This window comes from Miniopterus schreibersii (assembly GCF_964146895.1).
Source record: "Miniopterus schreibersii genome assembly, chromosome: 12".
Lineage (NCBI taxonomy): Eukaryota > Metazoa > Chordata > Mammalia > Chiroptera > Miniopteridae > Miniopterus > Miniopterus schreibersii.
The window spans coordinates 34,496,731-34,523,847 of record NC_138112.1 but is presented as its reverse complement, the minus strand read 5'-3'; the positions used below and the strand labels follow the sequence as shown (position 1 = coordinate 34,523,847).

The following is a 27,117-nucleotide window of genomic DNA, read 5'->3' as shown; positions in this document are numbered from 1 at the left end:
CCTGGTGGCAGGGAGGGGGTGAGCAGGACCTCTCCAAAAGCCAAGGGTATCCCAGGCTCCAGCCAGAAAATTAAGCCTAGTGTGGGTTCCATCTGGTGGGGGTGTCTGCTGCATACAGGATCCTTCCTGCCCTCTGGGGGCTCAAGGACAGCAGGACAGCCCCCAAGCAGCTCATTAGCTCTCGGCTGTTTCCCCAAACTAACGACTAAACTCAAACAACAAGACAAATCCCACGCACTGGGGCTAGAGGTAGGGCAACAGGGCTAATTCTGGGGCTTCCCCGTTTCCAAGGCTTGAAAAGCCCAGAGAAATGTGGGACCAAACAATCTCAGGCCCCTCCCCACCACCTTTCAGCACAGCCTTCTGCACTTAGCTTTTGACAAGTGCTCACAGATTTACTACATTTCTTGTTGTGCGGGCCTCATCGGGTGGCTTGAATTGAGAGATCTGGGCTGCCACCACCACACTATGGCCCTAGGCAAGTCATTCCACTTCTCTGAGCCTCAGAGAAAGCCCTAAACTCTAATGAAATCAACAGAGAAGGTAGGCAAGTGCAGGACAGGAAGGAAGTCTTACACTGAGGCAGACTCCCAGTGGGGAGAGGCTGGGAGACAAGGTGCCAGGAGGGAGGCCTGGGAGGTAAAGAGACCAGGTGGGCCAGCACCACCCCCTGTGTCACAGGCACCATTCTTTGGGAAAAAGTTACTCAGTGGCTGAGGCTGGGGCTCAGCAGGAGCCCTCAAAGAATCAATCATGCCATAGTTAGGGTCATTATTAATCTCTTTCCATGGAGGTGTCAGAGTGTCCTGTTTACACAACACTTCTGTCCTAAGACCTCTGATTCTCTTCCTGGGGAGCAGGCCAGGCTGACAGCACCACTGGGCAGGCTCGCTGCACCCCACTCATGGGTTCTCAAGCTCTCTTGCCCCTCCTGGCTGTTCTCCTGTAGAAAGTGCTCCCTGCCTGTCCCTGGGAACTGTGGCCTCTGCTACCACCTGTCCCATATCTAAGGCTCTTTAGCTCATTCAATAAATGTTTACGAAGCCGCCACAGTGTGCCAGGCACTACTGGGAGCCAAGAAAGATTTACAGAGAATCAGACATGGACCTTCCTCTTAGGAGGACACCTCTTTGCAGGACCAGCACAATTATAACCACATGGCCAATGCTTTGCTGTTTACAAAGAGTCTCCCTCACATCATTTTATTGAAGCATCTCACCAACTTTGCAGGTAAGTACCAGATGCCCGTTTTACAGATGAGGAGGCAAGGTTGGTACAAGTCAGGACAGGTCAGAGACACACCCTCAGTTAAGGCACTAAGGAGATAGAACCACAGGTTTGGGACACTTTGGGGCTGCAGGCTGGACAGGAGCCAGGCTCAGGATCCTGCCCAGGGCCTTGGGTTCTCCTGGCACAGAAAGGACCTCTCTTCCCCAAGTCAGGGCTATGAGCATGGGCTGAGTAGTCACCAGGTGTAGCCTGGCCTTGCCCAGAGAGCAGAGCTTAGCATCTCAGACTCCAAATCTCTAGCTGCAAACTGTCTAAACCAGAGTCTTAGGATCACCTTCACCCAACAATCAATCGCAGAATCCTGGTACAATCTAACAGAACTATCCCTGGATTTCAGATGATTAAAATCATCAAATGCCAGCAGCAGGAAAGACCTACAGCCATTCCATCCAGCCTGCCTTTCCACATAGAAATCCTCAGTACAGCTCCTAGTGGTGGTTCCCCAGCAGAGGGGACTACATAGGCCCGCATACTTTCTGAGGCCCGCCCTCCCTGGAGGGCTGAGTGGTTCCCTCCTGTAGGAGAGCCCTCCAGAGGGGAGCGGCCTGCCCTCACCCCCCCAAAAAAACCTGGCACTGACAGGCTTTTCCCGGAGCAGGCAGAGTAAGCAAATGTTGCAGGGCCTCAGGCATGGCCTCAAGGGCCAGCCTGGGGCCTGGTGAAGGGGCAGACTTTCACCTCCCTCTCACCCTGGACTGACACCTCCACCCCTCCCAGGAGCCCAGTGATTCTGTCCCAGGGACCAGGCTGGCTTTTTCCAACGCCTCTACCCAAGTCCCAGCGAAGCGGGGCACCTGAATGGGAGGGGAAGGAAGCTGAGTCTGGCAGAGACTCACACTGAGCGAGCTTGTCTAGAACTAGTTTTTGCCCCCTAAGGGAATGGAGAGCAATGATTTACTTTATTTATTTATGTAAAATAGTGGGGTTATTACACAAACAGCCTTCCTAAACAGGCCCCAGGGAGGGAAGAGAAACAAGTCCTACCATTTAAAGAGTCTTTCTCTTGCTTCCTTCCACTCACACCTACCTGTCCCGCCTCGCTGTCCCCTACCCTCCTCACACTGCAGTGTTTCAAGCACACCACACTACCACACCACACCTTCCCTCAGCCTTGCCTTTGCTCCTACCGGGCCCTCTGCCAGGAAAGCCCTCCCGCCACCCGATCCACATCCCATCCATCTTAACAAATGGACCCCGTGCAACGCTCAGTCTGACACCCCGCCCCACCCCGAAGCCCACTGCCTCCTCCCTTTGTGCTCACACCGTCTGGCAGAGCTCTTGAGACATGATCATAGGCCTCTGTGCACAGTAATTACCCGCTTCCGTGGCTGCCTTGCCCACCAGGCTAAAAGCTCCCCAGACGCAGACTTCTGATCCACTCCGCCAAGCTTTTCTGAACAGCCACAGTGTCTGTGGCCCCGCACCGGGAGATGGGGACAGGAGATACCCAGGGCCCCGACCCTGCTAAAGGTATCACTGTGCAGGGGACCTGTGTCCCTGCATTGTGCCAGCACCAAGAAGGTGCTCATTTATTTGTCAGCCAGAAAAGCTGGTTAAATGTGCAAAGGAAGGAAAGAAGGAACCGATCAGAGCCTCTTAAAGCACACACTTGCACAGCTCTCTGAGCCTGATCCCAATTCTGCCTCTGCCTCTCCCTATTTACAGAAAAATCAAGTTACTTTAAAAAAGTCTCAATTAATTATTTTCTCCCACAATTTTTCCTCTAACCTCTGACATCTGCTTGCACACTTCCATTCCTGGTCTAGTGTAAGGTGACCTCAGGTTTAGCACAGAACACCGATTTCCCTCACAGTCACTTACACCTCTCTTCTGTGAAGACTAGCAGCCCCTCTACTTCCTGGCAATCTGAGAACCTGGGGCCTAAATTTTTCTACCCCTCTTTCAAATTTCCAGGTTTCCCTTCAGTAACCAAAGAAAACCAGCCTTGCTCAAATTCTGAGGAAGAAAATCCCAGGAGGTGGTCACCAGTACACCTCCAAGGTTCCTGTCAATTCCATGATTCAAGGCCTCCAGTTCCATTATTTGCTATTCATTCCTTCGGCTGAAGCATCATTCTCTCGGATTCTCTCTTAAAACACAAATCTCCCCTGGAAATGGGAGCCCATGAAACCTACCCAAAATGGAGGGCAAGGTAACTCAGTTGAGTACTTGGCTCTAGAGAAAGCAGTAAATCACAGGTGTTGGGAATGTGCACTGAGAGCCAGAGGCCTGGGTTTGAAACCCAGCTCTACCACTTACTAAGCGAGCAAATTCCTTAGCGCCACTACACCCCCGGCTCCTTACTTATCAAGTGGCGGTAATGACAGTGCCGACCTCATGGGCTTTTGTGAGGGTTAAATGAGCTTATATATGTAAGGTGCTTCGATAAGCACAGGTACACTGGAGGAAGCAAGAGCATCCTTTTTTTTTTTTTTGCTTGATTGTAAAATGGGACAATAATACCTGTTTACCCTGCCTTTTTTGGTAAACTGTAGAGTCCTGCCCCCATGTGAGAGGCAAACACTATTTTAGAACCCAGTGGGCTACTCTACGTAGCTTGTCTCTAACTCCTTTCTCCCTGCCTCCTTCCTTTCTTTTTTCTTTACCTGGAAGATGGTACCAGTGGCTGTGAGCTGGGCTCCCAGGGGTGTCCTGTCAGGGAGGTAGTGATGTCACTTCACTGGGAGAGCTGTGGGGACAAGGGGACAAACCCAGTCAGATCACTCATCAGTTCCCCGCTGCCTTCTCCCCTCCCACCTGACCCTTAGTAAGCCCCCACCCTGTGCCCACCTTGTGTTGGATGTGAAGCCCAGGGATGGGCCACACCTAGTCCCTGCCCTGGAGAAGTCACCAAGCTGGCAGGTGAGCCACGACACACGTGATCCAGTTGTGGGTCATGAAACCCCTCACATGCAATCTCCCCTCCACACATGCTGTCCACAAACCAGCCCTGACCCCAAGCCCAGTATAACCTGCTCCCTGAACCATTCTTCCTCCCCTACCCCAGGACCCACAGAAACATGACCCAAGGCCCAGCCACCCTGGGACAGAACCTGGGGTTGTACCCAGCTCCTGGAGGGCAGAGGCCCTTTCGTGCTGCCCAGGGACCTGCTTCTCCAGAGGTAGCAGCCAAGCCAGCTGTTCTAAAGCAGCCACAGAGGAAGGGCTGGAGGGCTGGAGGCGGGATCTGGAGCACTGAAATTATGTGGCTTACTTCTGACTCATGCATCACCTCCCACATCACCAGCTCTTATAGCCCACCGGGCAGCCCTCCTGCCCAGAACCTGGGAGGAGAGATGGTGCCAACAGGCCACGGGGAGAGAGGAGGAAAGGGGAGGGGTTCAGGGTCAGACTGCAGGTTCCAGACAACACTGCCAACACTTTACGGGCTGGCAGGGCCAGGGGTCTGCTTAGGTCACCCAGAGTGTCAGAGGCAGAGCCAGGGCTGGAACCCAGGTTTCCTGATGCCCTGCAGACCCCAGGGCAGTGACGGCTCAGGCCTGGTGCCCAGCATAAGTCCATGCCAACATGAGAACTCTCTCCAACGTGACTGGGCCCTGGAGCCACACACCAGCAAGAAACACACAGCTGACTCAGCCTTGGGTGGGAAGGGGGCAGAGCTGGGTTCAGAGAGAGATTGGAAATGACATCTAGCTACCAAGAGACAGATTCCTGGGGCACCTCCAGCCCCCAGCTCTCTCACAGAGCTGTGAATGTACTGCACTTTACAGTTTACAAAACACACTTATCTCCTTCATCTCCCACAGTAATCCTAAGACCTAAGTGACAGAGGGAATACAAATAGAGCAGGGCTTCTCTCTTATACTTTAATGTGCAAATAAGTCACCTGGAGATCTTGTTCTAATGCAGTCTGACTCAGGAGGTCTAGGCTGGGTCTGACAGTCTGACATTTCTGATAAGCTCCTGAGTGACGCTGATGCTACAGGTGCAGGGACCACAATTTGAGTAGCAAGACCATAGTTGTTAACAGCATGGGTGCTGGGTCAAACTGCACAAGTTAGAATCTTGGCTCTTACTGTGTGGTCTTAGGCAAGGTACTGATCCTCTCTGTACCTCAATCTCCTTATGCATAAAACAATAATACCTACCCATAGGGTTGATTCTGGAGGATTAAATTATGTAAAATGACTAAAGTGATTATTATTTCAAATTTTTTAATGGAGCCTCTGAGAAGTGGACATACCCAGCAAGGTGGCAGAGCCAGAATTCAAACCCAACTCTCTTAATGTAAAGCCTGTAATACCAAGCTTTGACAAAATGTCACAGCCAGCAAACCCTTCCCCACATTAGACAGACATGGATATTGAGGCCTGGAGCTGGGCATAGAGCTGGTCACCAAAAGGTGGTGTCAGAAATCCAAGACCATGACTCCTGGCCTAGAAATCCAAAAGTTGGTGTCAGAAATCCAAGACCATGACTCCTGCAAGAAAGAGAAAGTGTCACAAATTCATCCTAAGGGGTCCCAGCTCTGCCGTCAGCCCCCACCTGGGCAGCAGCTACACTGGAAACCAGATGTGGGAACGGCTGGATGTGGAGGCTGCCCCCACACCCATGGCAGCCCAAGTTCCCGGCTCTCTTAGAGCCCTGCCCACCAAGCTGGGTGCAGAGAACACCTGAGCATCTCCTTCCATCTCCACGTCCTACCTCCAGTCTATGGCACTGCTCAGTCTCAGGGTCACCCAGCTGGGGTCGCAGGCAGAGGGTGGCACAGCCTGGGCCCGCCTCCACCCCGCCTTGGCTTCCCAGCAGAGGCCAGTGGGAGCCTGTGAGTCACTTGGAGGAAGTGCTCAGCCCCAAACAGGAAGTGGCTCCTCAAACAGAAACCCCCTCGAGGATCCCCCCCGAGCCCTGCGGTGGGCGGTGTGGGCAGCAGAGTCTGCGGAAGGGAAGCCGACTGGGACATAGTCAGATTTTACCTGAAACTCAAACAAAGCACCCATCCCACGCCGTGAACCCTTAGCAGGGGGGTCTCTGCTGTCTGATCTCAGGTATGTCAGCGCCCTTCTCTGAGCCTCGATGCCCTCATCTGCAGGACCACGGGGCTGTCTGTACTACACGACTATTATGGCCTGGCATTCTATAATGAAATGAAGAGTTGGAGGAAGTGAATATGAGTTTTAAATAAATGAACCAATGCATATATGAATGAACTGAATGAGTGAACGCGGATACCTAGATTTCAACTCCAGCCGCCGGGGGAGGCTCCGGCCATCCTTGATCCTAAACTGGAATAGGTGGGTTGGAAATTCATTATTTAATTTGTTTTCATTCATCTTTCTTACATGTATGCATAGCTCACATTTATTTCAATGTTTAATATTAGAAATATTTTGGGTCCCTATTTACGAGTTTGGTGATGTTTTTGTGATGAGAGACATGCCGTAGGAACTTAACTCTTGTTTACAGCCTATGGTGAAACTGGCTTTGATATATGTTGTTTTGCTTAAAGTGGCAGTTTCCAAGAGCCTAGAAACAGCATTAAGCGAGGACTTACCTTCTCCGTTTCCCAGCAATGCTGAGCATCCTTTTATTTATTGGGGGGAGGGGGCTTTCCTCCCTCCTCCAGCCTGTGGTTCTAAGAGTGCTCATGAATGAGTGCAGTGACTCACAGTAAGTGCACATGGCGGCTGAGGAACATCTTACGGTACAGTGGTCCCTCCTCATCTGCGGTTTCACTCTCCGCAGTTTCAGTGATCTATGGTCAACCATGGTCCAAAATGATTAAACAGAAAATTTCAGAAATAAACAATGCATAAGTCTTAAATTGCACTCCATTCTGGGTAATATGATGAAATGCCGCACCGTCCCAGTCCATCTGGCCCTGGATAGCAATCATTCCTTTGTCCGTGTTTTGTCCATACTGTATACACTCCCTACCCTTAGTCACTTAGTAGCCATCTAATTACCTTTTTTTTTTTTTTTTTTTGGTTAATCCTCACCTAAGGATATTTTTTCCATTGCTTTTTCAGAGAGTAGAAGGAAGGGAGGGAAGGGAAGAGAGAGAGAGAAACACTGATGTGAGAAAGACACATTGATTGGTTGCCTCCCACACATGCCCTAACCAGGAATGGGGAGTGAACCCGCAACCTAGGTACATGCCCTTGACCAGGAATCAAACCCGAGACCCTTTGGTGTGTGGGCCAACGCTCTAGCCGCTGAGCCATGCTGGCCAGGGCAGCCATCTAGTTATCGACTGATTATTATCCCAGTGCTTGCGTTCAGGTCACCCTTATTTTACTTAATAATGACCTCAAAGTACAAGAGTAGTGATGCCAGAAATTCAGATCTGCCAAAGAGAAGCCATAAAGTGCTTCCTTTAAGTTCAAAGTTCTCAATAAGAAAAATAATAATAATAATGCTGCTTTGTGCTAGTTTGCCAAGAGAGAGACCACATTCACGTAACTTATTGCAATATAGTGTTATTGTTCTATTTTATTATTGATTGTTATTAATCTCTTACTGTGTCTAATTTATGAATTAAACTTTATCATAGGTATGTATGTATAAGAAAAAACATATATGGTTGACCCTTGAACAACGTGGGTTTTAAAAAGAATCCCATGAGTATAAGTGGACCCACACAGTTCAAATCTACATCGTTCAAGAGTCAACTGTATTTTCTTTTTTTATTATTATTTTTTTTATAAATATATCTTTATTGATTTCAGAGAGAGGGAAGGAGAGGAAGAGGGAGAGACAGAAACATCAATGATGAGAGAGTAATCGATCGGCTGCCTCCTGCACACCTCCGACTGGGGATCGAGCCCGCAACCCAGGCATGTGCCCTGACCGGGAATCAAACCCCGATCGCCTGGATCCTAGGTCGACGTTCAACTGCTGAGCCATGCCCGGCCAGGCTCAACTGTATTTTCAATCACAGTTGGGAATCTGCGTATACAGAGGGCTGACTTAAGTTACACATGGATTTTTGATTGCACAGGGGTCAGTGCCCCTGATCCTCAAGTTGTCCAGAGTCAATTTTATAGGGTTTGGTGTTATCCATGGCTTCAGGCATCCACTGGGGGTCTTGGAATGTATCCCATGGGGAGAAAGGGGACTACTGTATTTAACAACTCATATTACTCAAATCAATGTAACATGGGGTATGATACTAAGTCTTTACGTTGGCAACTAGATGAACATTAAACACTAGAACTATCAATAGTTCCATATTTATAAAATCTTCAAAAATGTAAACATTTAATCTTTATTTAAATAATTTTATTTTAAATCTGTTATTTGTTAAATATGATGTATAATTTTAAATTCCATAATATTTTCAAGAAAAATAATTTTTAAAAATGTGAATTTTCTCTTTACATTTACTTTAACTTTCATTTTTATGGAAATTTATTCAAATGTTATACTCTTTAAATACCATTGCATTTTATTTTTGATCCTTTAGATTATTATCATCAATACAAAATTTTCAAATGATGTGAAAATCTTGATTATAACTATAATTGTAGTGATCTTGCTAAAATGAAGACAATAAAATATATTTTATGAAATAATGTATGAACTGTAAGTCTAATTACTCATCCAAACATCACCAGCCCACCATCAAAACACCCAGATGTGCAATAATCATTACATTCAATCCTCCTGGATATTTTGTCACTTTCAGCGTATAAGGCTGGGAGGCCCCGGTGGATAGTGAGAGCTTCTACTGAAGAAGCGTAAGGTCTAATGGTACAGATACTAGCCTGAGTGTGTGTAAACAAAGGAGGCGGGAGCCAGGGGAGGGGTGTGGGAGGGCCTTGCTGGTGGATCAAAGCCATCTTCCAGCCTAATGCAGCCGGGACCCACCACAGGCAGCAACAAATACCTGGGAGTGAGCAAACTTGTTTTCCCTGCACCCACCACCTTGGCCAGCCACTCCCTGCCTGCTTGGGCCCACCTCTGTATGTCCACCCTCACCCCTGGGGTCTGTAGGTTCCCCAAGCTTCAGGATAGGGCACAGCCTTACTGTGGACTAGACACGAAGCCTGGAAAAAGCAGGGCCCTGCCCATCTGAGCACCCCTTATACAGTGGTGCTTCGTAAACAGCTGCCAGATGAGCTAATGACTAAATAGCAGCGACTGACCACTCCGGTGCCTGGTTCTGTTCATCCTGGCCACCGGGAGGTGAGCTTAGGTTCTGAATCAGAGGCGGGCAGGGGGCCAGAGCAGAGCCAATAGACAAAGGGTAAGGTGCTCATTTAACCAGCCATGAGACAAGGAGCAGGTCTTGGCCCTTTTACCTCCACACTTTTAAAAATATATTTTTTTATTGATTTTTAGAGAGAGAGAGGAAGGGAGAGGGACAGAGAGAGAGACACATCAACATGAGAGCAGAACATTGATCTAATGCCTCCTGCATGCCCCGCACCAGGGGATCTAGCCCGCAACCCGGGCACGCGCCCTGACCAAGAATCAAACTGGCAACCTTTTGGTACATGAGACAATGTGCAACCAACTGAGCCACACCAGCCAGGGCTCACCTCCACACTTCTGCTGTGTGATCACAGCAAACTGCTTCACCTCCCTGGGTATCGGTCAAACAGGGATTAGCGCCATGGTGAAATCATTCGATTTAAGTGAGCACCCACAAAACTTTAGTTAGGAACATGGGGCACTGAGACTCAGAGAGGAAAGGTGACTTGGCTAAAGTAAAACAGCAGGTGATGGAGTCTGGACTAGAACCCAGGCCTGTCATGCTCTGCAGAGCTAAACTCCCAGAGGCCTGAGTGGGAGGCCAGATTATGGGTGGGGAGAGGCAGAAGAGGGGTCGGGTCAGATTCCATTAGGACCAACCCAAGCTGACATCACCACTTAAAGCCATCAGAGTCCTGGAAGCACAACTTCTATTTGTTCATTCCTGGGACACACTGACCAACACAAGTTCCGTAAGTGATCCCTGAGCACCTTCCGTGGAAAAAGCCTAGTAGACACAGGGGTGGGCTGGGCTGGAAAGAAAAGCCAAATTCAGTTGAGGTGGGATGGGCCCAGGGGCCTCAATTTCCTCCACAGGGCTCAGTGCCTCCATGACCCTGACCAAATCTCTGCCCTTGGGCCCTGTGCCATCCCCTGTCCTCACCAGCCCACACTGGGCTGTGAACGCAGAGGCAGACTTCTCTGGAGAGGGCATGGCAGGGCACCAACCCAGCCCTGGCAGGGGTGGAGAGATTGCCCACAGCCAAGTTGTGGGAAGAACCTGGGGGCCAGGGCCCAGTTGGCAGGCTGGGGAGCTCTGTGCCATCTGCTTTTAGAAGCTGAGAGACAGTGAGTAGCTGGGGCTGGGGGAGGAGTGGGGGCACAGAGCAGCTCTCAGAGGTCCTGCCTCTCGCTGACCACACAATCCTGGGACACCCATTCTGCACCCCCCTTTCTAAAAGGCAAGAAAGGCTGTTGCTTATTGATGCCTCCTCTGTGGCAGGTTCTGCCTAATCAGCACCGTATACACTTTATCACGCATAATCCACACACTGATCCTCAGGAGAGGCCTGTCATGCTGCACCCCATCTCTTGGGACCTCTTTACCATTCTGGGGCACACTGGCTTGCGTGGTTTTGTCCAACAGCCAACACCTGCGGAGGTGCATGAGTGGACTGCCCTCAGGCTCCTGGAATCCCCTTGCCTACAGCCCAGTGGCCCCCCAGATGCCTCTTGACCAGTGACCTGGTGGGTGGAGGTCTAAGTTGCCCAGCACCCTTGCCCTTGCACCTGGCAGCCAGCTCTAGCTCCGTGTCCAGAGAGCTCTGGGGACTAAGAGTCTTGGCTTGAAATCACACTTTTGCTTCTCCTCTTTCTGGTTCTTTTTCCTATTCTCTTAGCAGTTTTTTTTCTTTCTTTCCTGGAAAACTTCTGACGTGAATCATTGCGACATAAATCCTGGTCTCAGCATCTGTTTCTACATCCCCCAACCTATGAGGTAGGTGCCATTAATTTTCCCATTTCAGAGATGAGAAAAGTGAGGCTTAGAGAGAGAGTTGTCAAAGATCCCCTGTGGCAAGACGTGAACTGAGGTCAGCCCAGTGCAAGCCTGAGCTCTGGGCCCTGCCCACCACCAGCAGCATCTGAGCCTGTTTACATCCTCGCGCGCTGTTCCCTCCTGGCCATCTGAGCTAACTTTCATTCTTTCTTTTATTGAAAGAAAAGCAGGAGAATTGGCGGATGATCCAAGGGGGATGACTAAGTCCTCAGATTCCTCTGTTGGCTCGGATCCTGCTTTGGTCAATCCTTGTGAATCAGGGTGCGTCTGACATTCTGGGAATGCAAGGAGACTTCAAACCAACTTCATGAAAACAAGTTGTAAAAACACTGGCCTCCACTCAAAGTGGCCGGCTGATGGGCTTGGCTCCACAGAGCTGGGTTGAACAAGTTCACCAGGAGGGAAAACACAGCAGGAAAAATTTAGGCTAGACCCAGAGGAAGAACTTCCCAATAATTGGGAGCTGAGCCCAGGGTGGGATTGGGCATGGCCTCTTTGGAAGCAGACAAATCCATGTCCTGGCCTTCCCAGGCCTTTCTTGTTTGAAGTGTTTACAAAGCCACTTCAGTGAGCACTGAAGACACAAAACCACCACAAGCCAACCCCGCCCAGCCCTGAGCTTCTGCCACTGACCTGGAACCTGGGTTATGAAGATGCTCTTTGTGCAGTACCTGCCTCCTGGGGGGTCAAAAGTCTCCACAGGTGAGGGCCCTGGATCCTTCCCACACCCAGAGTGGACAGAGGTCCTGGAGCCTGTTAGAGCTCAGGGCAGGACTGAGGCGACCATGCCACCTCCTCTGCCCCAGCTTTCCACAGCCATCCCTCCAGGAAGAGCCGCCTCCTCCAGGAGCCCTCCTCAATGCAGAGGACTATGGCAGGCGTTTATCGATGAGGCCTCTGCCTCCTCCCCCTGCCTCCTGCATCTCCTCTCCCTTCTCCAGACAGCATTAAACAGGCCCGAGTCTCACCCAGTTTGTCGCCCTGCACCCCTTTCCAGCTAGCACTCCTTCTTTTCTTCCTTCCTTCTCATCCCAACATCTCAAAGACTTGTCTGCACTCATGTTTCCACTTCCTCCCTCCCACTCGCTGCAGAACCAACTGCCCTCTGTCCCCACCAAGTTCAACCACGGCCTCCGTGTGAGTAAGCTCAATGGACAGCTCTTAGTCCTCCCTGATACTGTGGACCTCACCTTCCTTCCCTGGCTTCCAGGACACCAGCTGCTCTGGTTCCCTACCCGCCCCCCCCCCCCCCGAAAAAAACTGGCTCTTCTCTCCACCCAGGGCCCATGTGCTGCTCTTTATCCTAAGCCCTGTTCCCTCCCTTGTCCTTCACACTCTCCTTGGGCAATATCATCCACCACCCCTGTCTCTACCCAAACCAAGTTCAAGGCTTGTGTACCCAATGAACCTCAGGTCATCCCACCCTGGACATTCCACAGGAATCTCACACCTGCAGTAGCCAAGTGAGATTCCACCACATTTCCCTAACCCTGCTCCTTCCCCTTCCCCATCTCAAGCACTCTCCCACCTCCTCCTCTTCAAACCCCCAAATTCCAGCTGGCACCAAGCCCCAATCTGTTCTCCAGGCCCTTCCCCTCATCTCCCACCAAACATAATCAAGTCTCCCGTAGGAAGCAGTCCTTAACTCTGTCAGCCTCGGGCATGCCTTTCCCTGTGTCTGTGTGCCCCATGCAGCCCTCAGGTCATCACCCATGCAGTGTCCAGCTGCACATCGCAGTGCCCAGGCTGCCTCCAGAGGGCAGGGGCAGCGTCTGATCTGGCTTAGGGCCCCAGCACCCAGCCTGAGCTTGGTGCAGAGAGCCTCCACGAGAGGGTTCCCACATCTGAGAAGTTATATTTCTGCTCAGTTTGCTCCACTAGTGAGGTCTGGGTCTCCCCTCAGTCCATAGGCCCCCACAGGCTTAAAACACAGGAGAACTTTGTCGCCTGTTAGAGACATTCTAGCCTGTCATTGACAAGGAGATCAATGGGGACTTGGAGGGAACCACACCTCCCACACACGTATGCAAGTGCACACACATGCATATAGGCAGACATATACAAATACACAGAACACATGTGCACAGATAGACCCAGGTAAATACACACGGGCACAAGGCACAAGCACATGTACGCAGGGAGGCACACACAGGTGTGTAGACAGGTGCACAGGAACAGACAGCATCCTGAAAGTGACATGGACGTGGGCCACTGCCTCCTTCACTGCTCAAATGTTCCTTCTGGGTGACCTCGGTGGGTCCCTTTCCCAGGCATAAGAGAGAGAGACCTCAGCACCGGTAAGTTCACCTAAACTTCCAGACACCCCTGCTGGGCTCTGTGTTCTCATACTCCTTTTACAGATGAGAAAACTATGGCTCAGAGAGACGAGGTGACTTCCCCAGGGTCACAGGGCTGCTAAGCCCTTCTTAACTTTCCTTGAAATCATGTTCCCAGCCGAGACCTCCCTCTGGAGGGAGTACTGGCTTTTGAGGGTAGCTAGGAGGAGGTGTCAGGTGGAGTGGTGGGTGGAGGGTCTAACAGGGAGGTGCCCTGCCCTTCGAGAGCACCCGTCCCCACCTGAACTGGAGGCAGCCCCAAATGCCACTGCACTTGGCTGCAGCCACACGAGGGCCTGAGGCTGGCTCCTTCACTGTGGGATTTGGAGCAAGTCACTGAGCCTCAGTTTCCCCATCTGTGACGTGAGGGGAGCTGGATATCACAACCCCCAGGATCTGTTCCATTTGGACCCTGCAGGACTGCAGAGTAGGGAAGGGTGTTTGAAGGGGAGACCATTAGAGGTGCAGGAGCTATTCTCCACAGACATGCCTGAGGGCAGAGGAGAAGGCCCTGCCCGTTAACCCAGAGTTGGCTGCCAGCTCCTCTAGATCCAGCCTCCCAGGGCAGCCACCCTCTAACCCTTCTTCCTTCCCCTTCAGGTGAGCTAATCTGAGCAGAAAAAAATAGCAAAGTATCTAACATACTAGAAATGGAGGGAAAGCAAGCCAGGGTGGGTAAGCATATCACGTGAAAAGCTGATGCAAATGACCCAGGCAAACACCTGGGCTGGAGCCCCATCACTCCTGACCTCTCCCTATTACCCACTAAGTCTAGTACCTCCCCAAGTCCTGCTGGTTCTGCTTCGGAAGGGGCTCCCCATTAGAGCACTCCAGCCCTTCACATGGCTGCCTGAGAAACAGCTAAGGACTCCTTGGGACCTATAGGATCAAACCCCATATACAAAAAGTTTTTCTTATCCTGGCCTCAATTCACCTACCTGGCCTCCCCCTGCTCACCTCAGGGGAGCTCCAGCCACCTGGAGCTAAGTTCCTGCCCCAGGAACTCTACTTAACAACTCTACACACTTACACAGCTAGTTTACTCTGCAAGGAATGCCTTTCCACCTGTCTCTGCTTGGTGAGCTCCTATAGATCCTTCAGTACCCAAATGGAAAATGCTGTGACTCAGTGAATCGGCTTCTGTAGTGGGAGTCAGGTCCTAAAGTCAGCACATCACAAGTAAATTACATTATGCTCAAAATCACCCTTACTTTTGACCATATATACAACTACCACTTATATACAATGCCTAGGCGCTGTTCTAGACAGTTCCTATGTTTTGACTCATCTCATTCTCACAACTGTGGTTGATTGTATTTCTAAACACATCTGCAGTGACTTACAATGTAACTCTGACACTCTTCTCATGGAGATACAGGGTCTACATTACCCCCACTTGAATCTGGAGTTGGATACCAATGGCTGAAGTGACACTACAAGACTTCCAAGGCCAGGTCATCAAATGTGATGCAGCTTCTGCCTCCTTCACCAGAACATTCCTGCTGGAGCCCTGAGCCACTATGTATACAATCTGACTGCTCTGAGGCTGCCATACTCTGGGGAAGCCCAAACGAGCCATGGAGAGAAACAAAGGCCCAAGGCTACATGAAGAACAAGAGAGGCCCGACCAACCTCCAGCTGCTCCGGCTCCCTGCTACTCTAGATACCATCTGACTGTTACCCATGTGGGAGGCCCTGAGCCAGAACCACTGAGCTGAGCCCACCTTAAATTCCTTTTCTATAGAAACTGTGGAGATAATAAAATGATTGTTCTTATATAAGGACACAAATGTTCAGGGTGACTTGTTATGTAACAATAGTAGCTGGAACATCATTACCCCCAATTTAGAGAAGAATCTGAGGCATAGAGAGGTTAAGTAATTTGCCTAAGGTCACAGAGCTATTAACTGGTAGAGCCAGGATTTGAACCCACATGATTTAGTCCCAGAATCCACACTGTTCACTGTGATGCCTTACTAACCGCCTCTGAGGTATGATTGGTCTCCAGGCCCACAGCAGGGCGCAGGGATTGGTTCAGAATAAATGACCGAGGGCAGGAATAAGCAAATGAAAACTGAATGAGCGAAACCAGAGAATGACTTCCCAGGCACAATGCAGGGAACTTAGAAAAGCCTCCACAGTGCAAAGGACCTTGACACGAGCTCCTCGTCACTGGGCCAGCTCCACTGTCCATAGCCATAGAGGGTGATGATCAGAGGTGCCTGGTGGATGCCACCTGCCTCTGCCTGTCAGAGAAGAGCCTGAGATGCTCATCTCCCTGTTCTCGTTCCCCACCTCCCGCAACTCTAAATGCTGCAGGATTAGACACAGGCCTCTGGAGAGCCAGTCCCTCCCTAAGCACAAGACCTGTGGATCCTGGGGACTGCACCGGGAAGGTCCTCAGGCTAGGAGGCTGGAGATCTGGGTTTAATCCTGGCATGGCCATTGACTATGTGAATTTGGGCAAGTCCCTGACCTTCTCTAGGCCAAGGCGCTCTTTAGATGCACTGTTTTAAGACTCACCAGATGCTGAGCTGACCTCATGAATGGGGGTCCAATAATTCACGGTCCTATAAACCTCCAAAGGGATCTGTCTCTAGAAGGAAAGTGGGTAATGAGAGTAAGTCCCACTTACCACTCACTGGGAGCTTGCTATGCACCAGGCATTTTCATATGCACAATTTCATTTCTTGCCAACAACCCCATTAGGCACATTAGCAAGTGATGAAGGACTCAGACTCATAATTCAAGTGATCCTGGAAGCCAAGATCCAACTGAGGCCCATTCAACTTCTAAACTCTGACCCTTTTCACAAGAGGAATAGGTAGAAAAATCCAAGGTCCAACAATATACAAATGAAAAAAAAAATCTGGTATATGCACACAATGTAATATTATTCAACCATAAAATAAGAAGGAAATCTTGTCACATGCTAAAACCATGTAGCAAGCACGGGTGAACCTGGAGGGCATTGTGCTAAGTGAAATAAGCCAATCACAAAAGGACAAATACTGCATGGTTCCGTACATATGAGGTATCTAAAGCAGTCAAGTTCACAGAAACAGAAAGTGGAATGGTGGTTACCAGGAGATGGTGGGGTGTGGAGAAGGGAGTTGTTATTTAATCAGTATAGAGTTTCAGTTTTGCAAGATGAAAGTTCTGTCAACTTTTGTGAAACAATGTGAACACAGTTAACACTATTGAACTGCACACACAAAAATGATTAAGATGGTAAATTTTATGTTGTGTGCTTTTTACCATAGTTTTTAAAAAATCCCCATTCTTGGGGCAGAAAGAGCGATTAGGAGGGATAGGTATTAGGGAGAAGAGTCCAAGAAGACTCCACAGAAAAGGGGGCATTTGAAAAGTTGGGCAGGAGTTGGGCAAGCACAGATGAGTCTGGGCACTGCAGACAGAGGCTCCAGTCTTTGGGCCCTGCCTCTCTCCCAGGACCCAGCTGACTCCATCTCCCAGCCCATCCATCACAGGCCCTCCGGATCTCCACACAAAAGCAGTGCCCCACAGGGGAACAGGCAGTGGCCTGGAGAAAGGGATTTCTTGAACACCTACTGTGTGTTCCCAGGCCCACTTACTGTGTGACCTTGGACCAGTCTCTGTCCTTCTGGGGCCTCAGTCTTCCCATCTAGACTATCAGAAGGTGACTCAGAATTCCTTTCCATTCTCACACTGGGAATAATCTCTGAGGGGAAGGGGAGGAGAAAGGCACCAGAGGGAGCACTAGGGATCAGGAGCTGCAGCCTCATGATCCTGCCCTGAGCAGTGTCTGCCTACTTCAGAGAGGAAGTTTGGTTTCATTCCAACTCAACAAACAGGTGCCTATACCTACTATGTCTGTGATAGGATCATAATTCCTCTTCCCAACCCCTGTATGTTTCTCTTCCTCCATGCTGCCAAATGTGGAACGGACTCTAATGTAAGGCGAAGCATGATTTATGACACTGAGTGGCCAAGTCCTCCGTGCCCAGGGCTCTCTCCAAGAATTCTGACTCTCGCCTCTTCTCCTGCCTCAGGAATCCTCTGGCCCAGAAGTAATGAGGTGGGACAGTCCTTGGTTCCAATACCAGCTCTGCCAAGTACTAGCTGGGTCTCAGTATCCCCATCTGCATCATGGCAATAAGGCCACCCCCCATAGTGCCCTTGTGAGGGCTAGACGAGGCGAGGGCACAAAACACCGAGCTCAGGGCCTAGCATACAGTAGGTGCTTAATAAATGGGTGCCATCAATGGCATTCTACTTGAAGACAAAGCCATTTTCACCAACCTGTTGTTCCTCTCAGAGGCCGGTTTATTTGTTTGAAGTCTTCCCAGAAGAGATTTTCCCCCAGGAACGCTGGTGATGATCCCCAGCCAGCCCCAGGGAGAAGGGAAGAGCAATGAGCCTTGATGGAAAAAGTAAAATCATCATCACGTGGAAACGAGTGAGAGAAGTCCAGGGGAAGCCCAGCAACACCCTCAACCTCCCTTTCCCTCCTCTACCCAGGAGGACCCACAGTGGCCCCAAATCCTTCTTAATAAGCTACCTGGGGCCTGGCTGGGAGGCCTGATATGATCAGGCTGCTACTTAAGTCACACAAAGCCTTCTATTCTTAGCTAAGCAGGGGCTAGTTCCTTCCATGCCGTGCATCAGTGCTACCAGCCTCAGCAGTGTGGGCCTGGAGGTCAATCACAACTACAAGAAGATGGTGAACATCCCTGTGACCGGACTGAAGCCTGAGGTCCACACTAGGAGGCTGCAGAATGAGCTCCTGACAGCAGGGAGTCCAGGGGGTCTGCAGAAGGGCTGCCTGCGCTGGATGGAGGACTGGATCAGACAATCCCTAAGGTCACTTCCAAATCCAATATGGTTCCCAAAGTCTTGATTCCAAAGGACCAAGATTCTAAGGTTCCATGATTCAGTGCTTCCAAGATTTGAGAATAGAAAGATTCCATGGTTCTAAAGGATCAAGGTTCCAAGATGCAGTCAAGGACCTGAGGCTGGGCTCTAGTATGTGCACCTCTCCTTCCCCTTAAAAAGCAAAGAATGGTCGGCTCCATCCCAACCCTGGGGCCCCTGGCATGTACAGCCCACACAGACTCAGCACTGAAGTCAGCAATGCTCCCCCGCCCCCCAGTTCCCTGGGGCGAGAGTTCCAGGGGAACTTCTGGGCACTGTGGGAGAAACAGGGAAAGGAGGAGGGGACAGGCCAAGCTGTCCTGAGGCCCACCAACACCAGACACTGCTGGGCAGGGAGTCCACTATCAGTGCCTGTTCTGTGCCAGCAGGGCCAGCACACCCCGTCAGACAGGCCTAGAGAGGCTGGTCGACCTACTCAAGGTCAAGCCTGGGAGATGGGGTAGCCAGGGTGAGAACCCTAGGCCTGGCTGGCTTCAGAGACCATTCCTCACACTGCTTCGCTTTAGGGCACAGCTCCCTGAGACCACCACTTCCAGCATCCTCTTTTAGATGCAAAACTGAGGCCCAGAGAGAAAGGTCAGGTTTTCAAGGTCACAGAATTGGTGGCAGAGTCGGACAGAATCATTCCCACTGACTGTCCTCCATCCCCTGGCTAGGTCCCCACCAGTGATCCTTCTCTGGGTTCCCCTTTTCCACCCACCTGGAACCAAGGCTCCTGGGGCAGGGCTGTCTCCTGCTCCTTTGCTCCCCAGTACAATAACTGCTCCACAGGGTCATCTGAGGGACAAGCTAAAAATCAGGGGATAGGACAGTGGGTCACAGATTCATGCCCAGGGCTGGCCAGCTGAGCATCACATGATCTGGCAAGGTCTGACCCTGACATGTGTCAGGAACGTGCACATGGGCACTTGTCAGGAACACTCAGAGGCTAATTAGCCAGCTGTCCCATTAAGGAAAGCAAATGAGGCTCCACTCTACTGGCCTCACAGAGCCTGCCTGTCACCCGCATGGGAACCCAGCCTTGGTTTTCCGAGCCACTGGCCTGCGCCTGGGGCCTCCCATCCCCGGACTCCCCCAAGAACCTACAGTGTATGAGTTGCTTTTTTCCCCTCAATGAGTTTTATAGATAATTTCTCATCTGACTCTCACAGAGCTGAGAATTAGGTATCCTTTACTTTTCTTTTAGAGGTACAGGGAGATTAGAGACTTACCCTAGGCCAAGGGCAACTATTCAGTCAGGACTTGCACCCAGGGCTGCCTTGCTACACTGCTTCGCCTGGCCCCAGAGGGAGGTCCCCCCCATGCCCCAGTGATTTGGAGGATCCTCTGCTGGGGTCATAAGTTAAGAACATGTCTAAGCTGTACTGACCATTCAAGGAGCTCGACAATTTCCTCCTTCTTGCTTAGAGAGACCACAGGTCAAGTATCTAAAAACCCAATCTCTTTGCTCTGGGCTGGAATTAGATCCTCTCTGAAAATCAGTGGCCTACTATGTGTCCAGCACCCTACTGGGTGTCCCACCCACTGGGTGGTTTGATTTGACCTCACACCAGCCTTGTGAGGTTGGCCTAGGCAGCGCTCAGAGTGGCCATGTTGCAAATCCAAGGTTGCACAGGCATGGGGTGGAGCTGGGTCAGGAACTCAGTGGTGTCAGGCCTTTTAAAGACAGTGGAGAATTGATGTTCATGTTCACTGGGCTCTTTTCTCAATAAACTGCTTAAGTTTACACTGATCCTCCATCATATTCTTCTCTCTGCCTGCTCCCTGCGCTCCCCCTCCACCCCATGCTAACCCCAGCAGAGGCAACAACTGCAGTGCCTCCAGATACCAGCTGAGCCCAGCTGTCTGCCCCCAACCCCAGCCCTGGTGGGTCTAGGACACCATCTGGGAGCCACTCAGGAGCAAGGGCATTGAGAGGGACCCACAAAACTCTGGGGGAAAGGCTGGGCATAGCCCAGCCCTGTACCCCTGCACCCCATCCTGGGCAGGGCAGCTTTGACCAAGCACTATGTGTGAGAGTTTCCAGGGCGCCAACTTACACTTCCTGGTACCAGCTGGGAAGTGGAGGGGATGGAGGGGTGACAGCCTTGTTCTGCCCCTTAGGCCCAATGTCCCCCCAACTCCCAGCTAAGAGGGACACAAGCCAGAGTCCCCTGCATGTGGGCAAGTCCTGTTGGACTCCGCCTGTGAGCAGTACAGATAAGCTCGGGAGGAGGAGTTCCTGATATGTGCTCCCCATACTTCCACAGAGGCCAAACCTAATACTCTGCAGGTCTCTGGGATATGGCTGGGGAGGGGTTAGTATTTGGTCCCAAGACCCAGCAGGCTGATTCTCTTGCTATGTAAGTGCGCACAGACACAAGAGTGCAAACACACACCCTGATCTGCATGTGCAACTTGTACATAATTCATGTGCTCCTATCGCTTTGGCCTGGATAAAATGAACCCAGCAGGAGAAGGCACACGGAGAATAGTGAGCAGTCACCAGGGAGCACTTCTGGCAAAGGGGTAAGTGGGCCAGAGGCCTGGCGGATTATGAAAACTGGAGCAATAAATACAATTACCAACAAGAACTGTTTCCATGCATGCAGGGTGAGTCAGTTTACTATGTGCTTTCACAAATTTTATCTCATTGTACCTTACAAAAGCGCAGTGTGGGAGTAAGAGTTACTGTTGTTCCCATTTTACAGATAGGAAACTGAGGCTCAGAGTTGAAGCAACTTGTCCATTTTCACAGAGAAGCAGCAGAACTTCCTACCTTGCACCAAGCTGTGGCATGCACACAACCTTCAACCCCAGCCTGGCTCCACTGCCTTCTCCTCCAAATCACAGTTGGGGGCCTATAAGAGCCATCATGGAGAACACCAGGGCACTTCATCCTGAGCTCAGAGGGCCACCCACTGAAGGAAGAGAGAAAGTAGAGCCAGCCTGCCTGCCACCCAGCAAATGGGCTGTCCCCCACGCAGGGTCCACAGGGTCACTGGCAGACCTGGAGGCTGTGGGGGAAATAGTCTGGTCTTCCCCTGCGCACACACAAGAATTCCTGAGCCCTTCAGAGCTGAAAGGGGTGTGCTAGGTGACCTGGCCAGGCCATGAGCATGAGGAACACAAGGTACAGAGAGGGGAAGGACGTGTCCAAGGTCCCACAGTGGAAGAGTCCAGTCAGTCCACAAACCTACCAGGTGCCAGCCAGGTGCTTGGGACATTGGGATGAATGTGACAGGGTCTGGCCCAGTCAGGTAGGCACCCACTCAACCAGTGTTCAGACCTCAGGATCTGCCCCAGCCAGCTTCCCCAGCCCACCTTCAAAGACACCCCCTTTTCCTCCCTCTACCCCCATCACCCCAGGCTCCTTACAGTGTCCTGAAGATGTAACCCACCTGTTGTCACCTCTACACCTTTGCTCTGCTGTTGCTCTTCCAGCTGGCCAGAGCCAATCCACCTCTAATCCCCCGCACCGGTAACCTCTGCCCTCTTTGCAAGCCTCACTCAAGTCCCCCTTCCTCTCCCCTCCACACCCCGCAGGTCAGGCTAATCCCAAGGGAAGTCTCCCTCCCTCCAGCCCTGTTCTGAGCCTCCCCACTCCACTGACCTCCCTTACAACATCGGTGCCCTCTGCCCAGAGTGAGTGTTCCTGGCACTGGCTCATTCACACGCCTCAGATCTGGTACTGAAGCTTCACTGAATTGAGTAAATGTGTCAAGTACCCACCCACCACAAAGACCCAGAAAAATCACTCTTCCTTTTAAGGTTTTTATTTGTCTTCCTTTGAAAACTCTTAGTGGGCACGGGGAAATGAGATGGAAGGTTCTTAGTCAGGCTCGTCGTGGCATTTCCAAACGCTGGCTTTGTGCCTGGCACACAGTAGATGTCTGAGATTCGTTAGTCTGGTGGATGAAAGGATAAAAGTACCTCCACCTTCCACATTCCCCTGCTTCCTGAAATGCCATCATTATCATCAATTCTATCCTGGGGCTAAACCTCTCCCTGTGATCCTCTCAAAATCAAACGGCCCTGGGCAGGAAGCATGCTATAGCTGGAGGCTTCTTTGTGCAAAATGGGAAAGTGAGGGTTTGCTAACTTCCCGAAGGGTTTTCTCTAGACTATTCATCCCGGACCTCGCGCTCTGTGACAATGGAGTTGCATGTTCAAGCAAGCTTGGGAAAGGCTGGCTGCATACTGTACCACCTGTTGGGACCCCTACTTCATGTCAACACAATAAGGGCCCTGAGAAGTCCTGTTGTGACTTACGTGATATAGCATTTCCGGACTCTGTATGCCCATGCGTCCTAGAGCCTGATGCCATCCCAGGGAACTTGGGCTCCTCAGACCACAGTTTGGGAAGTGTGTACTAGGTGGTGTGCCCGGGGCCACTACAGGAAAAGGTATATACACTACAGGGTGTTTGCGGCTGGCACATAGCCAGGGCCACACTTCCCGCACTGACCATTTTATAGAGGCAGAGGTCTGACCTAAGCCACCAACAATCCTTTGTGACAGAAGCAGAAAATGAATGGGGCATGATACAGCTCGCAAATGGAGCACAGATGAAGGAACAGGTAACAGGCCAGAGTTACAATTGCAATAGCTGGAGGCCTGAGTTACAATTGCAATACTGTGCTCACTGCTGGCCACTGGGCAGGGGACCTCATCCTACTGAGCTTTGCTTTCATTGGCTGCAAAACAGGGATAATGCTATTTTCAGGGCTGTTGTGAAGATTCAGTGTGGTGGTGCAAGGAGAGGCATATTACAAACTGTAAAGTCTTGTACTGGCATTTGCTATGTACATCCTTATTTCCCTGCCTGCAGTGCCAGGGGGTGTGGTCATGTCTTTCTCTAAAAACCCTAGTGGGTTTTTACAAGCCAGGACAGAGGTTTTCAGTCAGAATGGGTGGGTGGGTGGACGGATGGATAAATGGATGGATGGATGGATGGATGGATGAATAAATAGATGGATGGGAGATGGATGGATGGATGGATGGATGGATGGATGAATAGATGGATGGGAGATGGATGGATGGATGGATGGATGGATAGATGGATGGGAGATGGATGGATGGATGGATGGATGGATGGATGGATGGATAAATGGATGGGAGATGGATGGATGGATGGATGGATGGATGGATGGATGGATGGATGGATAAATAGATGGATGGATGCATGGATGGATGGATGGATGGATAAATAAATGGGTGGGGGGTGGGTGGGTGGATGGATGGATGGATGGATGGATAAATAGATGAATGGGAGATGGATGGATAAATAGATGAATGGGAGATGGGTGGATGGAGAAATAGATGGATGGAAGATGGATGGATGGATGGATGGATGGGAGATGGATGGATGGATAAATAGATGAGTGGGTGGATGGATGGATAAATAGATGGACGGACAGGTAGGTGGGTAGGTGGATGGATGGATGGGTAGATGGACAGGTGGGTGGACAGGCAGGTGGATGGATGGATGGATGGATGGATGGACGGACGGACGGACGGATAGGGGTGGATGAATCCCTAGCAAGACCCAGGATCAATAATGGCTGACTTAATAGGAATCTATGAATGGATGAACCAATTCTAACAAACTCAATTGTCCAGTTCTCAGTCCTCAACTTGTAGAAGCAGCAAACTAGGAAGGACACAAGCATATGCGTGCGCGCGCGCGCGCACACACACACACACGAGGGGAGAAGGAGGTGCTGGGCTGCTGGAGGCAAGCCTATGGATAGCAGACGGAAGGGTCAGGGTGAGAAGGGTCAGAAATCCAAAAAGGCAAAAACTATTGCTGAACAGGTACAGCAGTCCAGGGTCACTCGGTGCCAGAGCCAACTGGTCTCAGCAGCCCCAGCAAAACAGTGTTCCCAAAGCCAATCCCTGAGAGGCGAACCATATCAGCATTGTGCAGAGAAAGGAAATGCCCATCCTTCTCACACAGGTTTCCAACCTAAATGATTAAGGGTTGTTTTTAAAGGGGATAGGGGGCAGAAGAAAGGCTTAGGGACACAAGCCTTAGCTGCCTGGAAAAATACTTCTTACATTTTTACATCAACTTGTCAGCATAGTCATGCACAAGACAAAAACATTTTTAAAATGCCTACTGTGTGCCAGGCAAGTGCTGGTGGTGGTGGGGGCACAAGGCCTCTTCAGACAGAATCACACGTTGAAAACTAGATAAATGGGGGATCAGATCACTTGGTCACTTGAAGAGAAGGAGGTGCTGGAGAAAAAAGCCACAGACAAGAAGTCTGGAGGATCAAGTTAAATCACTACATGACCTCGGGCAAGTCACCTTCCTTCTCTGAACCTCCATCTTCCCATCTGTAAAGTGGGCTAATAAAAAATCACAAAAACTACTACATTGCACCAGGCACTGGATCAGAGGTTACAGACCTTATCTCCCCTAATGTGCACAGCCAGCTAGACAGCTAACTATTTGTTATGGGGAATGATTGTCCCCTTCACAGATGAGCAAACTGAGGCTCAGCTGATTACTCACTTACCTGTGGGAAAACAGTTGGTGGGAGCCAGGTTTGTCTGATTCCAGAGCTCTCTCTCTCTCCCTGCCCTCCCAAACAAGTCCCACGCTGCCTCTCATAGACTGCCGTGAGGATATGGTGACATCATGAATATCAAAGCACTTTATAAAAGGTAAACTATTATGTGTCCAAAGCCAACAAGAAAGAAATCTTGATTCCTCCATGAAACCAAACACTAAAGTTCACAGGGGCATTCAGAACTGGCTGCAGCCCAGAGCTCTGGGGTTCCTGATCCCTCCACCTCCTGCATTCCTTGGCCTACTTCTTCCCAGAGAGCGGGACCTGGCTGTCCTGGAGCCCCAGTTAACCCACTCACAGTTCATGGAGCCCCCTCCCAGACCAGAAACTGCCTCGCCGGTAACCATTTGGCTCTGTTGTACTTCACCCCTGCTAAGGATCCAGATGGCACAACCTGGCCCAGGTGCCATAGGGACTCCCTCACCAATCCCCACTGACAGGCTGGGGGACCTCAGGCCAGTTATCTCACCTCTCTGACCCACTATGGATTTCCCACCCATAAAAATGAGGAATTAAAGTAAACTTCACATGGGAAAAGAACTATTTCAACGAGGAATTCAACTGACCTTGAGCTGGATGAGTTTAGCTGGGTGGGTAGGAGATCCAGGCTCTCAAAATCCCTGGTCTGAGGAGGAAGGCACTACCCAACCCACCAGGAATCCCAACTCACCACCTGCCCATAGGAGCCCTGGTCTGAGAGATGGACCTAGCTTCTACCACCACCAGCCAACAGGACACTAATTTGCCAGCTTCCTAGGTTAGCTGGGGCCCAGGTGGGGGAGGGGTAGAAAAAGGATCTTCCAGCTGAACTGCACTAGAGAGACTGGGCTCTTGTCAGAGACATCCTCACAGGCCTACAGTGGCCCAGAGAGGTTGCTAACTGGCTTCAGGCCACACAGCATGATAGGGGTCAAGTGGATATTGGGACCCAGGCCTTCTAGGCCAAGCCCAGAGTTCTTTCCACTGCCCCAGAATCATTGCTTTGGAACATGGATCAAGCACAGAGAGGAAGAACAGTGGGAACAGCCAAGATGATGCACCCCACTCTACACTGGTAAGGAAGTGCTGGCCATTGACAGCTGGGCCCCCAGGGTCCAAAGTAAAAACCAACTCCCAGTTGCTCCATTCCCTGCCTCACTCGCAGCACGTACTGATGGGGCACATTTGTGTAGAGGGCTCAGTCTGCCTCTGCAGAGCCCTCAACAAGAGGAAGGAGGTTCCAGTTGCAGCATAACGGATTCAAGTTAGACATAAAAAAGAACCTCCTGGGGCAGCGTTAAAAATAGACAGTGCATAGAGAAAGGGAGCAGGATGAGGGTGGTTGTGGAGTCTCCTCTAAAATACAAGATGCTGCCACACCTAGTATGTCATTGTAGCTTCAAAACAGACCTAGAAGTGTTGCTGCCCTTGTTTTATAGGTAAGCAACTGAGGCTCAGAGGTTAAGTGACTTGCCCAATGTCTTCAAAGCTCTGCTCAAAAGAGGCAGAGCTGGGCTTCAAAGCCAGGACTGACTCGGAAGCTCACACACCTCCCTTCTCATGAAGGCCTCTGAGGATCAAGGCACTATCACAACTACCAGGGCACTCCCAGCTTCTCCTCAGACACCCATGGGTAAGCTGCTGGAAATGCCAGTGCGCTCCTGTCAGGCGGGAGAGGGAGTGCTCAGTGGGGGCCAGCTAGAAAGAAAGAGTTCTGCCCGGCCGAGGTTGGCTCAGCGGTTGAGCGTCAACCTAGGATCCAGGCGATCAGGGTTTGATTCCCAGTCAGGGTACATGCCCAGGTTGCGGGTTCAATCCCCAGTTGGGGGCGTGCAGGAGGCAACCGATCAATGACTCTCTCATCATTGATGTTTCTATCTCTCTCTCTCTCTCCTTTCCTCTCTCTGAAGTCAATAAAGATATATTTTTTTTAAAATTAAAAAAAAAAAAAAAAGGGCTGCCCAGCTGCTCCCAAGACACTATGTCCTGGGAGCCGACCTCAAAGGGGCTTTACATGCAATGTGCCCCAACACATCTCCCCACATCC

The 27,117-nt window shown here is 50.7% G+C and overlaps 1 protein-coding gene across 5 annotated transcripts in view; it reads right to left on the bottom strand.

Moving 5' to 3' along the window:
• GDPD5 (glycerophosphodiester phosphodiesterase domain containing 5) overlaps positions 1–27,117 on the bottom strand; it is an 87,826-nt gene that overhangs the window by 49,638 nt on the left and 11,071 nt on the right. The window contains exons 2-5 of one of the 5 annotated variants that reach the window (XM_081154266.1): positions 17,902–18,019; positions 6,484–6,536; positions 6,228–6,388; positions 3,897–3,979 (exon numbers count right to left, since the gene is read on the bottom strand). The exons of 1 other annotated variant lie outside the window; for it this stretch is intronic. The gene's annotated coding sequence lies outside the window, so the exon portion shown is untranslated. Of the gene's footprint in view, positions 1–3,896; positions 3,980–6,227; positions 6,389–6,483; positions 6,537–17,901; positions 18,020–19,234; positions 19,297–27,117 lie in introns of those variants that run through there. 3 more of the 5 variants (XM_081154267.1, XM_081154265.1, XM_081154264.1) reach the window with 3 other exon arrangements.